Source organism: Papio anubis, chromosome 14 (assembly GCF_008728515.1).
Source record: "Papio anubis isolate 15944 chromosome 14, Panubis1.0, whole genome shotgun sequence".
Lineage (NCBI taxonomy): Eukaryota > Metazoa > Chordata > Mammalia > Primates > Cercopithecidae > Papio > Papio anubis.
Window position 1 is genome coordinate 25,536,348 of NC_044989.1, and position 14,824 is coordinate 25,551,171.

At 42.4% G+C, this 14,824-nt stretch overlaps 1 protein-coding gene and 1 pseudogene across 4 annotated transcripts in view; one reads left to right on the forward strand and one right to left on the reverse strand.

Moving 5' to 3' along the window:
* The window catches only part of ASXL2 (ASXL transcriptional regulator 2), a 156,783-nt gene that overhangs the window by 122,577 nt on the left and 19,382 nt on the right, over positions 1-14,824 (reverse strand). The gene's annotated exons all lie outside the window — the stretch shown is intronic.
* LOC116270376 lies at positions 4,777-4,877 on the forward strand (annotated as a pseudogene).

The following is a 14,824-nucleotide window of genomic DNA, read 5'->3' on the forward strand; positions in this document are numbered from 1 at the left end:
CCAGGATAAAGGGAGACCCAAACATCCCTAGATATCCCATATTCCCCCTTTCCACCATGAGAGGCAAGTAATTTCAGATACATTTTTTGACAAATCCCTCATTATCTGAGCTTGAGGTACTAGTTCCGATTTGACACTCAAGAACAAAATGAATTCAGAGGATCTGGTTTCCCTCAGTTACCAAACTCATGATACACTCACTCACCTGAGTTCAGGAGCTCAACACTGATGAGAGTAACAAGGAACACACGGTATTTCGACAGAAATGTTATCTAAAAGAGCCTTCGGAGGAAAGAGGGAAAAGGTCCTTACCTGGCTGTTTAGCAGTATCTGTTGATCACTACCTGTGTCCTGAGATGCACTTTTCTGTTCAGCTTCTGTCACACTAGACTCTCGTGGTTCACTCTACTCTACCTCTCTACTAGTAACTTCCTCATTGCCCACAGTCTTTTAATGTTGGTCTCCTTCAGGATTCTTTTCTCCTCAGTGTTTTACTCTCTTGGACATTTTCATCCTCCCATGGCTTCAAAAATAGCTATGCTCCTATAGCAGCACCCTAATACATCCCCAGTACTGCTTATCACAGTGCACCAGTTTTTTGTTTTTGAGACAGGGACTCACTCTGTCGCCCAAGGTGGCCTGCAGTTCCATACCTGGAGTACATGATCATAGCTCACTGCAGCCTCAAACTCCTGGGCTCAAGCAATCCTCCTGCCTCAACCTCTCAAGTAGCTAGGACTACAAGTGTGAGCCACCATGCCCAGCCTTATTCATCTAGTATTACTAGTGCCTATTATATGACAGATCTAAAACACTTAATCGTTGGCTGATGGAATTAGGAACATGGGTGGCAAGACTAGCTTTAGACACTAGTAAAAATGCCTCTTTTAAAAAAAGCATAAAAGCTGAGGGAAGGCCGGGCGCGGTGGCTCACGCCTGTAATCCCAGCACTTTGGGAGGCCGAGGTGGGTGGATCACCTGAGGTCGGGAGTTCAAGACCAGCCTGACCAACATGGAGAAACCCCGTCTCTACTAAAAATACAAAATTAGCCAGGCATGGTGGCATATGCCTGTAATCCCAGCTACTCGGGAGGCTGAGGCAGGAGAATCACTTGAACCCAGGAGGCGGAGGTTGCAGTGAGCTGAGATCTATACAGAGAGGCACCTACAGATATACAGAGAAGATTACAGAAGCTGACTTTGTAAGCTCATGGGCATAGTTTACCTAGGGGTCCCTCAATTCTGAACAGCTCTATCAAGTCACTTTGGTTTAGTCTTTCCCAGCTTGGATTCTTTTAATTATCCAAAAAGTCTGGAGGTTATACACACTCCCTAGTTCAAGAAAAAAAAGCTCTCAATCAAACTCTCTTCAAACTCTGAAGAATTAATAACACTAACAGTTAATACTTATCTAGCATTTAATTGCCAAGCACTATTCTAAGTGATTTAGATATGTTAGCTTATTTAACCTTTACAATAAACCTATGCGGTAGATACTATCAGCCCATTTTTTTCAGATGTGAAAACTGAGGTGCAGAGAAATTAAATAACCTGTCTAAGGTTTCATCAGCTAATTAATGAAAAGAGCCACTGTTGCTGCTGAGTTGCCCAACTTGTCATCAGCAGAATCCAACTCTCAGCACCCTGTGTTACAATTCCTCAAAAACAAGAGCCAACCATTTCAGTGGCTCTGAAGGTGACAACAATTTGTAGACCTAGTAGGTGCTCCTCGGTGCTTCCACATCTAATGATAAAACGCAAGTACAGCATATGACAAAGGCACGATAAGGAAAAGAGAAATAGGGGCTTAGACTCCTCAGGAATGATGGCCTCAGGCAAGCAACCTTGATCAGCTGCAGTCTGGCCATGAGTGAGGGAAATCTAGACTAGGCAGTGGCAGAGGGAGATGATGAATATCAATATGGCCTCGGAACCAGCTGCTGCAGCAGAGACTATGACCTATTCCACTAATCCTCTATAGTAAGCCATTTTAAGAGACCGCTGCCAGCGTCTGTCTTAAGGAGCTAGTGTCAAGAACAGGCTTACTGTGGAGCACAAGCCATTAAGAAACACATCCAAATAGAACCTTTCAGTGTACTGCAACACATACGTCCCTCAAGAACCTCCTCAGCTCTGGCAGACAGCGCCTCTCACACACTGTCAGCATGCCACCTTCGCTCATGCTGCTCTGTATCTGACATACCTTCCCTACTCCTTTTGACAGATACCTCAAAGTTTATCTATCACTTAACAAAATAGCAAAGATTTTTAAACTGGTAATATTAAATTCTTCAAGAGTTGAATAAGACAGGTACATACACACTAAAACAGTGGAGAGGGTAAAATGGTACACCTTTATAGACAGTAATTTGGTAACAGGCCAGGCGCGGTGGCTCACATTTGTAATCCCAGCACTACTTGGGAGGCCGAGGTGGGTGGATTGCTTTGAGCCCAGGAGTTAGAGACCAGCCTGGGAAACATGGTGAAATCCTATCTCTACTAAAAATATAAAAATTAAGCTCACAACTGTAATCTCAGCACTTTGGAAGGCCAAGGTGGGCGGATTCCCTGAGGTCAGGAGATTGAGACTAGCCTGGCCAACATGGCAAAACCCCGTCTCTACTAAAAACACAAAAATTAGCCGGGCGTGGTGGTGTATGCCTATAATCCCAACTCGGGAAGCTGAGGCAGGAGAATCGCTTGAACCCAGGAGATGGAGGTTGCAGTGAGCTGAGATCATGCCATTGCACTCCAGCCTGGGCGACAGAGTAAGACTCTGTCTCAAATAAATAAATAAAAATATAAAAATTATCTGGGCATGGTGGCACACACCTGTGGTCCCAGCTACTCAAGAGGCTGAGTGGGTGGACTGCTTGGTCCCAGGAGGCAGAGGTTGCAGTGAGCCGAGATCGTGTCACTACACGCTAGCCTGGGTGACAGAGTGAGACCCTGTCGCAAAAAAAAAAAAAATTGGTATTAACTTCTACAGCCTTTCAAAGAGTGACACCCTCTTACCCAGTAACCCTTCTTCTAGCAAATCTGTCAAAGCAAAGTAACAGAAATACATGAGGCCTAGGCACAAAAGTGTTACTGCAGTATTATTTGTAACAAAGTTATAAAAATAAATAATCTAAATAAACACCCAATACTAAGATAATCAAGTAATTTAACTCCCCTTCCAAAGAGATCGATCCTTAGTACATGAGCAAAGAGAGAGCACAGGCCTCTTTATCTTTGTGCTCCTCAAATTAGACAATACCCAAAACGTAAGAGAAATCCAATTATTGCTAAATTGAAAATATATTGTTATTAAAAATGCTTTTGAGTTTCCAAAGATAAGGAAATGCTTATGAATGTAAAATTGAATACACAATAAGATTTCGATTAAATTTTAAAAACAGACAGGATTAGGAATAAATATACAAATATTAATAATATGACATTAGATCAGAGTGTTAATTTATAATTCAGGCCCACAGTATAAACAGGCTTCAGGATTCCATGAATCCCTTTGGAATCAGATATAGTATTTAGTGTTTATATCTTTTTCTGGGGAGTAGATCCATAGCTTTCATCAAGTTCCAAAGGGACAGTGGGCGCCTGTAGTCCCAGCTACTTGGGAGGCTGAGGCAGGAGAATCGCTTGAACCCAGGAGGCAGAGGTTGCAGTGAACCAAGATCCCGCCATTCCACTCCAGCCTGGGCAACATGAGTGAAACTTCGTCTCAAAAAAAAAAAAGAAAACCTCAAAAAACAAAGTGCTCCAACTTACTTTCTGATTAAAATGCAAGAAAACCGGCGGGGTGCAGTGGCTCACTGCTGTAATCCCAGTACTTTGGGGGAGAGAGGTGGGCGGATCATCTGAGGTCAGGAGTTAAGAGACCAGCTTGGCCAACATGGTGAAACATAGTTTCTACTAAAAGCACAAAAATTACCCAGGCGTGGTGGCACGCGCTTGTAGTCCCAGCTACTCGGGAGGCTGAGGCACAAGAACCGCTTGAACCTGAGAGAAGGAGGTTGCGGTGAGCTAAAATTGCGCCACTGCACCCCAGCCTGGGTGACAGTGTGAGACTCTGTCTCCAAAAACAAAACAAACAAACAAAAGGCAAGAAAACCATGTTAGCAAAAAAAAAAAAAATCCTTACAATCATTTTTCATCTCTACCCCCAGAAAGTCTTGGAACAAGAAAAAAATCACGATTATGATATCTACGTAAGAGAAGAAGTAAAAGAAAGGTATAATTATGGAAAAGGAAACAATTTATTATTTGTAGATGTCTTTCTGATACTCTTAAAATAATTGATCTTTTTACTATTGTTGATTTGAACAAATATCTAAGCACCTACTACAGCTGCATTTCCTTTTTTTTTTTTAAACTTTTTTATTTATTTTTTATTATTATTATACTTTAAGTTCTAGGGTACATGTGCATAACGTGCAGGTTCGTTACATATGTATACTTGTGCCATACTCCCTCCCTCCCTCTCTCCTTCCCACCCTCCCTTCCTTCTTCCCTCCTTCCCTTTCTTCCTGTCTTCCTTCCTTCCCTCTTTCCTTAAGTCGTTTAGTAAAACGAGTTCAACTCGTCAGCATACAGCTGCATTTCCTAACAAGTCATCCAAAATACTGCTATACTATGACTACTCAAACTTATACTCTACTATCCTCAATATATTAGCTCCACAAGATTAAGTTAGTCCAATTCCAAGGTCCCTCAAAAATAAGTCTCACATATGCCTTTGGTAATGAAGCTATCCTCTGTTAAAATGCCATTTTTGTGCTCCCTTCTGCAGCACACATACTAAGAACATGCAGAGAAGATCAGCATGGCCCCTGCACAAGGATGACATGCAAATTCATGAAGCATTTTGTATTTTTAAAATATAATAAAAATTAAAAAAATAAAATGCCGTTTTCTCCCCAAACCCATTATCAATGCATAATCTTTTTTAAGGGTCCAGAATGACAGCTATAAAGACTGTTATAAGAGAAAGGCATAATTTTTACTGTTAGTTGCTGTGGGTCCATGAACTCCACAAAGCTTAAGGTAGATTTGTTTCTAGGAGTTTACCTACCATTCAACATTCTTCTGCTAAAAAGGCCCTGATTTTCTTTTGGAGATCCATCCCCTACTCCACTCTAAATCCACACAGTGGAAACCAACACTAGCAGTAACACATGAAACCCAATTAGCACTTCCCATCCTCTTGACCACAGTGAATGGTTTACTAATGGGAAGAAGTCTCAAGCCAAGGGTAAAGGGCAGAATAAGAGAAAAATTAAAACTTTGTTAACTCCAGCAACCACTGGAGTTAAATCTGCATGATGTGAGGCTAAAGCTAACAGCTTTCTTGCTCCACAGAGTTTGAGGATCAAATTAACAACCCAAACACAAAGAGACAGAAACACAGCCGGGTGCAGTGGCTCACGCCTGTAAACCCAACATTTTGGTAGCCCGAGGTGGGCGGATCCCGAGGTCAGGAAATCGAGACCATCCTGGCTAACACGGTGACACCCCGTCTCTACTAAAAATACAAAAAATTAGCTGGGCATGGTGGGCGGGCACCTGCAGTCCCAGCTACTCGCAAGGCTGAGGCAGGAGAATGGTGTGAACCTGGGAGGAAGAGGTTGCAGTGAGCCAAGATAGCGCCACTGCATTCCAGACTGGGCGACGGAGCAAGACTCTGTGTCAAAAAAAAAAAAAAAAAAAAAAAAAAAGGCCGGGCACAGTGGCTCACACCTGTAATCCCAGTACTTTGGGAGGCTGAGGCGGGCAGATCACAAGGTCGAGATCGAGACCATCCTGGCTAACATGGTGAAACCCCATCTCTACTAAAAATACAAAAATCAGCCATGTGTGGTGGCGAGCCTGTAGTCCCAGCTACTCGGGGAGGCTGAGGCAGGAAAGGAAATAGCAGACAGGTGGCGGAGCTTGCAGTGAGCTGATGTCTCAGCCACTGCACTCCAACCTGGCTGACAGAGCAGACTCCACCTCAAAAGGGAGAAGCGGAAACGCCTGGTCGAGTAATGCATGTATTTATTTATTGAGAGACAGAGTCTTGCTCTATCAGCCAGGCTGGAGTGCAGTGGCGTGATCTCAGCTCACTGCAGCCTCCATCGCCCAGATTCAAGTAATTCTCCCACCTCAGCCTCCCGAGTAGCTGGGATTACAGGCACACGCCACCACATCTAATTTTTGTTTTTTTTGTTTTTTGAGATGGACCATGCCCATCTAATTTTTGTATTTTTATTACAGATGGGGTTTCACCATGGTGGCCAGGTTAGTCTCAAACTCCTAACCTCAGGTGATCTGCCCACCTCAGCCTCCCAAAGTGCTGGGATTACAGGTGTGAGCCACTGCGCACCTGGCCTATACCTCTTTTTGTTTTTTGGTGTTTTTTTTTGGTTGACACCAGTGTTTTATTTCAGGAAGCAGGACTTCCAGACCTGGGTCTGTCCAGTGGAGTCCTGGAGCCTCCAGCTTCTCACTTGGCCTTTGGGTTATGGAACTTGTATCCAGCAAAAACAGCCTTGTCCCCAAGAGCCTCCTCGATCCTCAATGAATTGGTTGTATTTGGCCAGGCGCACCAAGGGGTAGGGGGCGCCAGTCTTGACCTGTCCTGTGCAGAGCCCCACCACAAGGTCAGCAATGAAAATGTCCTCAGTCTCCCCAGAGCAGTGGCTCACCATCACCCCTCAGCCGTTAGAGTGAGCCAGTTTGCACACCTGGATCGATTCGGTCACCGAGCCAATCTAGTTGACCTTCAGCAGCAGACAGCTGCAGGCCTTCTTCTCAAAGGACTGGGCAATCCTCTTGGGGTTGGTGACTGTCAGGTCATCCCCCACAATCTGGATGTCCACCCCTGAGAGGAACGAGGTCCAAGTGGCCAGTCAATCTGGTTAAAGGGGTCCTCGATGGAGACAAGTCTAGGTGGCAGCTGGGACAGTGTCCTATACCTCATTTTTAATACTACATAGGCTACAAGTTCTAGAATAATGCCAAATAGTAGTAATGATAGAAATTTCTTCATCACATGTCTAATTTTTTCAAATACTTGTTTCTAGCAATTTGCCATCATTGTGTTATTGGCTGTTAGTTTGATTTTTTTTTTTTTTTTTTTTTGGCAGGGGGGAGATGGGCAGCTTTTCTCAATAAAGCAATTCAAAAAACAAGGCTCTTTCCAATGTGGTAAGCCATGTGGTGAGCCATGTGGTGAGCCATGGAGTTCTTCTGTATCCAACCCGAAAAGAGAACACATAGAAAAAGCACACCCTATTCTTGAGTACCTTGGCTAGGAAGTGACACGTATTACTTCTGCTCACATTCTACCGCAAAAATAGTCACTTGGCACTATCTAGACACAAGAGAGTCTAGGAAATAAAATCCTTGTCTGGGTAGCTGGGACAAGGATTGTACCTATATGTTCCCATCTCTACATACAGTTTTCATCATTGACCTAGTAATTTAATGAATCAATAATTTTCTAATAACAAAGTAGCTTTGCATTCGTGGAATGAACTTCCAATTAATCATGGAGCTACATTGGCCACCTCATCATCCTAGACTAAGGCAGGCACTCTCCTGCTTCAGAATCTTTGCACTGTCTACTCCATCCATGTAGAATGCTCTTTTACTGGATGTATGCAAAGCTTCACTGCCTTCATATGTTTGGTCATATGTCAACTTCTCAGTGAAGTCTTCCCTGAATATCCTATTTAAATTACGAACTACTTCAAAACCAGCCCAGCATTCCCCAGTCATCCAGCTTTCCTTTTCCACACAGCATTTACCACTAACATACTATATACTGTAATTTATTTATTTACCATGTTGTCCATCTTTCATCCCTACCTACAAATCTGTTAAATTCCATGCAGGCAGGAATTTATTTTATTTTATTTATTATTATTATTATTTTTTTTTTTTTTTTTTTTTTTTGAGACAGAGTCTCTGTCACCCAGGCTGGAGGAAAATGGCGCGGTCTCAACTCACTGTAATCTCTACCTCCTGGGTTCAAACAATTCTGCAGGCAGGGATTTTATTTTTCCTCATTTGTTCACTGCTATATCCACAGATCCTACAGCAGTGCCTGGCATATAGTAAGTGCTCAATAAATATTTAACTACATTCAATGTTGAATACAATGAATCTCCACATCTATGACACTGAGATTTAGCGTTTGCAAATTGATCCTACTCTAAGCCAACCTAAGACAATTACTAAAGAACTGCTCCCTCCATTAGCTTACAGATGTAAACAATTGATTCTTTTAAATTGACAATATTTATAACATTTCCCCTGGTCTCTGCCTAAATCTCTTATTCTATATAGTGAAAGCCAGAAAAGGTTTCAGAACAAAATGACAAAATGGTCTCTCCAACACAACCCAGGGTATTAGTTCGGTGTCTTCCTTTACTCCATAGCAGCCACGTCCTCCTCATCTCCATTGTGTCTACATTCCAAAAAAAAAAAAAAATTTTTGGCCAGGCGCGATGGCTCACACCTGTAATCCCAGCACTCTGGGAGGCTAAGGCAGGCGGATCATGAGGTCAGGAGTGTAATCCCAGCACTTTGGGAGGCTGAGGCAGGCGGATCACGAGGTCAAGAGATGGAGACCACACTGGCCAACATGGTGAAATAGCATCTCTACTAAAAATACAAAAATTAGCCGGGTGTGGTAGCGCACGCCTGTACTCCCCAGCTATTCAGGAGACTGAGGCAGAAGAATCGCTTGAACCCCGGAGGCAGAGGTTGTAGTGAGCCGAGATCATACCACTGCACTCCAGCCTGGCGACAGAGCGAGATGCCGCCTCAAAAAAAAAAAAAAAAATTAAAGCCTAATACACAGAGGGAAATTGATAAAGGGAAGAAATGGTGACAAATAAAGTGAACATAAGTAGATACCTGATTTTTTTTTTGTTTTTTTGAGATGGAGTTTCACTCTTTGTTGCCCAGGCTGGAGTGCAATGGTGTGATCTCGGCTCACTAGAACCTCCGTCTCCTGAGTTCAAGTGATTCTTCTGTCTCAGCCTCCTGAGTAGCTGGGATTACAGGCGCCCGCCACCACACCCGGCTAATTTTTGTACTTTAAGTAGAGACGGGGTTTCGCCATGTTGGCCAGGCTGGTCTCGAACTCGTGACCTCAGGTGATCTGCCTGCCTCAGCCTCCTGAAGTGGTGGGATTACAGACGTGAGCCACCACACCTGGCCTCTTCTTTTTGAGATAGGGTTTTGCTGTGTTGCCCAGACTGGTCTTGAATTGCTAGGCTCAAGTGATTCTCCCACCCCAGCCTTCCAAGTAGCTAGGACTGCAGGTACACACCACCATACCCAGCTAAGAAACCTGAATTTTATGTGAAAAACTTCAGACTGAAATATATATTTAATTACTTACATTTTATACTTTTCTAACCATTTAAGGAAATATTATTTAATTATAGCTGAACTTCCAAGCTGTCTTATAACTTTTAAGCAGAAAGTGTTACCCTTAAAATATATCCCTTATGTGGCAAAACTAGTGATTTCATACATTGCTGGTGGCATTACAAATAGGTATATACCTTAAATAAAGCAACATAACAAAGAAGCAAATTACAAGTAACCATATTTCTTATCTCTCCAAAAGAAATACCACAAAATACAGGGATGAGTTCCAATTCTTAAGATGGACTAAGCATATTCCACTCTGTCACTCCCACTGAATGTAGCTATACAACCTGGACAAAACACAGAGAGGAGCTGAAGACTCTGCAAAGTAAACAGACTTTTCTTAAGCTCACGTGGAATATCCAACAAGATAGACTACATCCTGAGCCATAAAATACACCTTAACAAATTAAAAAAAAAAAATCATACAATGTCTGTTCTCAGAGCACAGTGGAATTCAACTAGAAATCATTAAGATAGTTGGAAAATCCTTAAATATTTGGAAACTAAACAGCACACTTCTAAATAACACATTGGTCAAATAAGAAATCTCAAAATAACTTTAAAATATTTTGCCGGGCATGGTGGCTCACCTGTAATCCTAGCACTATGGAAGGCCAAGGTGTGCAGATCGCTTGAGCTCAGGAGTTCGAGACCAGCCTGAGCAACATAGCAAAACACTGTCTCTTAAAACAAAACAAAACAAAACAAAACAAAACAAAACAAAATGCCGGGCACAGTGGCTCACACCTGTAATCCCAGCACTTTGGGAGGCCGAGGCTGCCGGATCACCTGAGGTTGGGAGTACTGACCAACATGGAGAAACCCCATCTCTACTAAAAATACAAAATTAGTCAGGCATGGTGGTGCATGCCTGTAATCCCAGCTACTCCGGAGGCTGAGGCAGCAGAATCACTTGAACCCGGGAGGCAGAGGTTGCAGTGGACCGAGGTCACGCCATTGCACTCCAGCCTGGGCAACAAGAGCAAAACTCCACCTCAAGAAAAAAGAAAAAAAATTGAAATAAATAAAAATATATATAACATCAAAGCTTGTGGGATACAGCAAAAGCAGTGCTTAGAGGGAAATTTAAAGACTGAATGCATGTATTAGAAAAAGGGATCTGGATGGGTGTGGTGGCTCACACCTGTAATCCCAGCACTTTGGGAAGCCGAGGCAGGCGGATCATGAGGTCAGGAGTTCCAGACCAGCCTGGCCAACATGGTGAAACCCTGTTCCTACTAAAAATACAAAAATGCCAGGTGTGGTGGCACACGCCTGTGATCATAGCTACTCAAGAGGCTGAGGCAAGAGAATTGCTTGAACCCGGGTGGCGGAGGTTGTAGTGAACCGAGATCATGCCACTGCACTCCAGCCTGGGCGACAGAGAAAGACTCCATCTCAGAGGGAAAAAAAAGATCTATACTGAGTGTGGTGGCTCATGCCTGTAATCCCAGCACTTTGGGAGGCCAAGGCTGGTGATCACTTGAGCTCAGGAGTTCAAGACCACCCTGGGCAACATGGTAAAACTCCGTCCCTACAAAAAATACAAAAATTACCCGGGCATGGTGGTGCATGCCTGTAGTCCCAGTTACTTGGGAGGCTGAGGTGGGAGGATTGCCTGAGCCCAGGAGGCAAAGGTTGCAGTGAGCTGAGATCACACCACTGCACTCCAGCCTGGGTGACAGAGAGCTAGACCCTTCCTCCAACAAAAACAAAACACAAAAAGAACTAAAATCAAAACTTAAGCTTCCATTTTTAAAAACTAGAAAAGCAAATTAAATCCAAAGTAACAGAAGAATAGAGTAAAAATTATAACAGAAAACAATGAAATTGAAAACAAGAAATCAATACGAAAAAACTAACAAAACCAAATGCTGCTTCCTAGAAAGACCAATAAATTCAATAAGCCTCTAGCCAGGCTAAGTAAAAAAGAGAGAAGACACAAATTACTGGTATCACAAATGAAAGGAGAAACATCACTACAGTTCCCATGAACACTGAAAAGATAATAAATTGTGAACAATTCTATGCCCACCTACTTGATAACATAGAAGAAAAGGTCCATTCCTTGAAAAACACAATCTGACAAAACTCACATAAGAAAAAACAGATAATCTGAATAGGCCTATCATATATTAAAGAAACTGAATTAATCATTACTAACCTTTCAAAACAGAAAGTCTCAGGCCCAGATAGGTTTATTAGTGAACTCTACAAAACACTTAAAGGAACTATACCAGTTTTCTACAATATCTTCCAGAAAACAGAAGCAAAAGGAATACAAAAAGTCCCCAATTACAGTGATTTGATTTTTCAAGTTTATGTTGCTGCAAAAGCCATACACATTCAGTAGAAACCATACTTGTGATGCTGGACAGCAGCAGCGAACCCAAGCTCCCAGTCAGCCATGTATTTTCAACTTAGGATATTTTCAATTTACAATAGGCCTCTTGGGACATAACCCTACTGTAAATCAAGAAGCATCTGTACTTACTAACTCATTCTATCAGGCCAGTATTAAAAGAGTAAAAACTACAGACCCACATCTCTCATGAACATAGATGCAAAAATCCTCAACAAAACCCAACAAATCAAACTGAACAAAGTAAATGATAGCAGGCAGACTGGGGAAGATCAGACTCCAAAGTACTGTACTGTGTCAGATGGTAGAATGATGAGGGATTTTTTTCCTCTATTTTCCAGTTAAAGTCATATTATTCCTATATTTAAAAAATTCATTTAACTTTTGTGAAATGGAGGAAAACTATGTTACACATTCTCCTAACTAAATTTTAAATATCAGTATTAATAGAGTGAAAAAATAATGCATTAATCCTAACTTAGAACCAAGTTTCACAAACACTGAAGTGAAATAAATCTATGTATGTCTAGGACATTAATAAGGAGGGCTAACAAAATGTTTGATTGGATATAATTAAGAAAATACCTAAAATTGATACAAAACAAAATAAAGAAATTTAGAAATTACAGTGTTTTAAGGCACTGAAAAACTAAGGAGCTTCACTTATATTACAATGGCATGTATCAGGATATAAACAATTACAAAAGTATGATGGTACATATGATTACTGATTCCATTCTCCAACCACTTAATCAATCTTCAATACATTAGACCTCCAAGATCTAAATATCCAGTTCCACAAGAAGGGGAAAAATTAGTCAAAAAATACATTTCAAATTAATTTGACAAGTATTTATTAAATGCCTATTATGTGCATACTACACAACAAGTGTTAAGGATAAAGAATAATTTGTGGGGTTTTTTGTTTGTTTTTTGAGACAGAATCCCACTCCGTCAGCCAGGCTGGAGTGTAGTAGCATGATCTCAGCTCACAGCAACCTCTGCCTCCCAGGTTCAAGTGATTCTCCTGCCTCAGCCTCCAAGTAGCTGGGATTACAGGTACACACCACCATGCCCGGCTAATTTTTTTTGTACTTTTAGTAGAGATGGGGTTTTACCATGTTGGCCAGGCTTGTATTGAACGCCTGGCCTCAGGTGATCCGCCTGCCTCGGCCTCCCAAAGTGCTGGGATTACAAGTGTAAGCCATCACACCCAGCCAAAACATAAGATTTTTAGAAGACATTAATTCTTGCCCTCAAAAAAGCTCTTATTTTGGTAGGAAAGACAGATGGACAAATTCATTACAATACAATATTTTTAAATACAACCAAATTTTAAAATGCAAACTAAAGAAGCTCACGGCTGGGCATGGTGGCTCATGCCTTTAATCCCAGCACTTTGGAAGGCCGAAGCACGCAGATCACAAGGTCAGGAGATTGAGACCGTCCTGGCTAACACGGTGAAACCCCATCTCTACTAAAAAATACAAAAAATTAGCCAGGCGTGGTGGTACGCCCCTGCAGTCCCATCTACTCAGGAGGCTGAGGCAGGAGAATCGCTTGAACCCAGGAGGCAGAGGTTGTAGTGAGCCAAGATCATGCCACTGCACTCCAGCCTGGCGACAGAGCGAGACTCTATCTTAAAAAAAAAAAAAAAAAAAAAAAAACCTCACAGCAGGAAGCAATTAACAATTAACTTATCTGGACATGAGTTCTCTGGAACTTAAAACAAAAACAGGGACCAGGCGCAGTGGCTCACGCCTATAATCCCAGCACTTTGGGAGGCCAAGGCGGGTGGATCACGAGGTCAGAAGATCGAGACCGTCCTGGTTAACACGGTGAAACCCCATCTCTACTAAAATATACAAAAAATTAGCCGGGCATGGTGGTAGGCGCCTGTACTGTAGTCCCAGCTACTCAGGAGGCTGAGTCAGGAGAATGGCCTGAATCCAGAAGGCGGAGCTTGCAGTGAGCCGAGATCATGTCATTGCACACTCCAGCCTGGGGGACAGAGTGAGACTCCATCTTAAAAAAAAAAAAAAAAAAAAAAGAAACAAAAACAGGTCAGGTGCGGTGGCTCACACTGTAATCTCAACACTTTGAGAGGCCGAAGCGAGCAGATCACTTGGGGTCGGGAGTTCGAGACTAGCCTGGCCAACATGGTGAAACTCCATCTCCACTAAACGTACAAAAATTAGGTGGGTATGGTGGCAGGCCACTGTAATCCCAGCTACTCAGAAGGCTGAAGCAGGATAATTGCTTGAACCTGGGAGGTGGGTGTTGCAGTGAGCCGAGGTCACGCCACTGTATTCCAGCCTGGGTGACAGAGCAAGACCCCATCTCAAAAAAATTAAAATTAAAATTAAAATTAAAATTAAATAAAACAGAAGTGAACTCAATCAAGTGAAGAAAGGTGTGAGAATTTCAGAAAAAGTAAACAACAAAACAGGTATGTCCAGAAGAAATGGCATGTTTCATGAACCACTCGTTAATGGTGGAGCACTGGGCACAAAAGCAGCAACAGTAAAAGAGAACTGAACAGAGAGGTAAGGGTAAGATCATAATAAAACACTCTTAATGCCAGGTAATGAGCCTTCAATGTACCTTACTGGCAAGTGAGTTAGCAAAAAACTAAGAAAGAAACATTACAATAAGACTCACATTTTAAAATTATTCTAACAAAAATAGGGAGGTCAGATGGATTGCAGAGAGCTTTAATAGACAGGTAATGAAATCCAGTTTTGCAAACTACAGCAACTGAGGCACTGGAATTGGAAATGGAAATGAGAAAAGAGATTTCAAAAATCCATAAGACTTTTAGTGGCAGGTGACCTTAAAAACACAGATGATGGCCGGGCGCGGTGGCTCAAGCCTGTAATCCCAGCACTTTGGGAGGCCGAGACGGGCGGATCACGAGGTCAGGAGATCGAGACCATCCTGGCTAACAAGGTGAAACCCCGTCTCTACTAAAAAATACAAAAAACTAGCCGGGCGAAGTGGCGGGCGCCTGTGGTCCCAGCTACTCGGGAGGCT